The following is a 3,995-nucleotide window of genomic DNA, read 5'->3' on the forward strand; positions in this document are numbered from 1 at the left end:
TTAAGGCAAGTTGATGTCCTGTGGTCTCACAGTGAAAGGTACATTTACTGCATTACTCCTGAAGAGCGAGGTAAAGCAGCTGAAAGTTTGATGGTCAAAATCTGACTGCAAGCAAGTACATAGGAATTGTGCACTTTCTATAAGGACAGACTGAGGACACATAATGTACTGTCCATATCTTCTGCTGTTCCATTGTTCAGTCACCTGGACTGCACATTTCATAATGTTATAAGTGGGATGATAATCTTGAACCTTTCCTGCCTCCAACGTTCTGGTTATCATGAGTGATACTTGAGCTAAGAGTGCTGTTGACAAAGACTGGATGAGCTACAGTGATTTTGCCTGGAAGAGAGAGACTGTGAGATGATCTGATAGAGGCTTTTTAAAATGACAACAGAGTTCAAAAGCCTAGAATGCAGAGATGTTTCTTCTTAGGAGTGAGATCAGTACAAAAAAACCACACTTGTAAGATAGGCATTAATAAACCTAATGAGAATTTGTTATGGTCAGGTGAGGACGGGTGAACTGACCCCCTTAAGTCACTTCCCTCCTGCTTAACCAGACGGGTTTGAGCTTAGACTTTGATGGAGAGGTGATGGCCTAGTGGTATTATCACTAACCTATTACTCCCAAAACTCAAGTAATGTACTGAGCATCAGGGTTCAAATCCTGCCATGACAGATGGTGGAACTTGAACTCAGTTTCCAAAAATGATTGGAATTAAGAGTCTAACAATGACCATGAGACCATTGTTGGAAAAACCCATCTGACTCACTGCCCTTCAGGGAATGAAACAGCCATCCTTGGCTGGTCTGGCCTTCGTGCAAGCCCCCAATAGTGTGCGTTAACTCTTAACTGACCTCTGGCCAATTAGGGATGGGCAGTAAGTGTTGGCTTGGCCAGTGATATCTCTCTCCTGCAAGTGGGTAAAAAATGAATGTTCCCTGCAAATAGCATCCTGCTATTGATGTTTTGTGGCTGTGAAGAATTTACTGGGACTGGCTTCCTCAGGTTAAACTAAGCATGAAAATCCACTGAAACTGTCTGTTGAAAATTTACTGAGGAGAAAGTGAGGTCTGCAGATGCTGGAGATCAAAGTTGAAACTTTATTGCTGGAACAGCGCAGCAGGTCAGGCAGCATCCAGGGAACAGGAGATTCGACGTTTCGGGCACAGGCCCTTCTTCAGGAGGGCCTGTGCCCGAAACGTCGAATCTCCTGTTCCCTGGATGCTGCCTGACCTGCTGTGCTGTTCCAGCAATAAAGTTTCAACTGAAAATTTACTGAACCAACCCAACCAAGTTAATCATAGTAGAGGTGGAATTTTGTGAAAAGTTGGCTTAGGTGTCAATTTCGGGAAGTTTCATGGAGGTTTCTCTAAATGAGCTGCAGTGAGTTACCTTGATCAGTTGCCCCCCGTCTCACCTTGTTTTCTCTACACCTGTACCCTGACAGCCCTGCTCTCTCGCCCACAGGAGCAACCAGTGAGTTGGAGTCACCAGGAACCTGCTCAGATTTTCAGGACTGGAATTGTCACCCGCTAGGTTCTCTCCACAGCCTGGGAGAATAGCAGACTGCATGCAACTGAAGTGAGAATTGGTAATAAGAGTTGTTATTGCAAGCAAATCAGCCTCCTCTCACTCACTAGTGAAATTCTCATCTCCTCATTAAAAAAAATTGGGTGAAAAATCAGATTTTTTTCCTCAATGTCAAGAATCTTATTTTTTTTGACCTTGCTATATTTTTATCAGTGGGCTCACCACTGCCCACATCATTCAGGGTCTGGAAAGGTTCCCCATGGGCAACCTGACACTGTCCATACAGACACACACTTTAGCCTGGGCCTGCACATGTGCAGTTTACAGAGTAACAGCAGAGGCTTACAAGGATTTGACAATCCATGGAAGTCAAAACAAGGAGTTTAAGATTAACTGTACCTCAACTGGCCTTGAAGCAGTGAGTTCAGTTTTGCAGTCACTTTGTTCAACCATTCAGCAAAAAGTTGTAATGAACAGGTTCCCCACACAGTCAGTTTTCACTTAGATGATTGATTTTGCTTTATGAGTCACATCACTTACAAAGAGAGAAAGGGACAGACACACGCACACACACACAGACTCTCTCACTCACACACATACACACAGGCTCTCTCTCTCATACACACACACACACAGACCCTCTCTCTCTCTCACACACACACACACACTCACGCACAGATACACAATAACAAGTGTAAAGGTGTGGTTAAGGTTTTGATGGAGAAATTATTTCTCCGAGGACTGAACCCTGATCTCGCAGGATGACTGCTCCAGGGAGACAGACAGCAGCAACAGATGACTTGTTGGATCTTCCTGTGCACCACATCTCGCAGCTACAGCATTAGTCTGTTTGGCTGCCTGCTTTTCTAAAGCGTCTCCAAGCAACAAGTGACAATAGATTGATGAGTTTTCCTCCAAACCATGTTTCAGATACATGCTGATGTTATTTTTCACTGATTGTTGAAAATGATCTGAATGTTCTGAAATGGGGAATGGCTTCCATTTCAAAGTACAACATCAGAGTGCCTCGGGGAATTGCATCTGTTCCTTTCTACCCACTGCATTCTGTACCGCCAGATAGTTCTCCCCCAGTACCTCAGAAAGTGCTCCCTCAGTACTTCAGAAAGTGCTCCCTAAATACATCAGAAAGTGCTCCCTCAATACCGAAGAAAGCACCACATTATTGTGTTTAACCCCCCAAAGCCCCTCAGACAGTAGCTCCACAAAACATTCACATCGTCAACACTTCAGGATGCAGCCCAGCTCCCCAACTCAGATTGCGTTCAAACCCCTTCAGACTGTAAGGACCCACATCCATCCCTGTCCAAGATCGGAGCCCAGGTCCCCCGAACATTACTTGTCTCTCTGGATTAATTTTAGCATTCCTACAGTGTAGAAGCAAGCCATTCCGTCCATTGGCTCCACACTGACTGTCTGAACAGCATCGCACCCAGACTCACATCCCTGTAATGCTGCATTTCCCATGGCATCTTTGGGCGGTGGGAGGAAACTGGAGCACCCGGAGGAAACTTGCACAGATACAGAGAGAATGGGTCTCCCACACCCAGACACCCACACACACACAGACAGATAGACAGACACACACACACACAGACACTCTCTCTCTCACACACAGACTCTTTCTCTCTCACACACGCACAAACTCTCTCACTCACACACAGACACTCTCTCACACATAGACTCTCTCTCTCACACACACATAGACACACACACAGACACACACACAGACTCACTCTTTCACACACACTCTCTCTCACACACACAGACACCCACCCACACAGACACACACACACAGACTCTCTCTCTCTCACACACAGACACTCACACACACACAGACAGATAGACAGACACACACACACACAGACACTCTCTCTCTCACACACAGACTCTTTCTCTCTCACACACGCACAAACTCTCTCACTCACACACAGACACTCTCTCACACATAGACTCTCTCTCTCACACACACATAGACACACACACAGACACACACACAGACTCACTCTTTCACACACACTCTCTCTCACACACACAGACACCCACCCACACAGACACACACACACAGACTCTCTCTCTCTCACACACAGACACTCACACACACACAGACAGATAGACAGACACACACACACACAGACACTCTCTCTCTCACACACAGACTCTTTCTCTCTCACACACGCACAAACTCTCTCACTCACACACAGACACTCTCTCACACATAGACTCTCTCTCTCACACACACATAGACACACACACAGACACACACACAGACTCACTCTTTCACACACACTCTCTCTCACACACACAGACACCCACCCACACAGACACACACACACAGATAGACAGACAGACACACTCACACACCTGAATTTCTTCACACATCCAGCTCATTTGTATATTCCACAGAGATTGTGTCTGCAGCAGTTATTGATTCAAGATGT

Source organism: Chiloscyllium plagiosum, chromosome 37 (assembly GCF_004010195.1).
Source record: "Chiloscyllium plagiosum isolate BGI_BamShark_2017 chromosome 37, ASM401019v2, whole genome shotgun sequence".
Lineage (NCBI taxonomy): Eukaryota > Metazoa > Chordata > Chondrichthyes > Orectolobiformes > Hemiscylliidae > Chiloscyllium > Chiloscyllium plagiosum.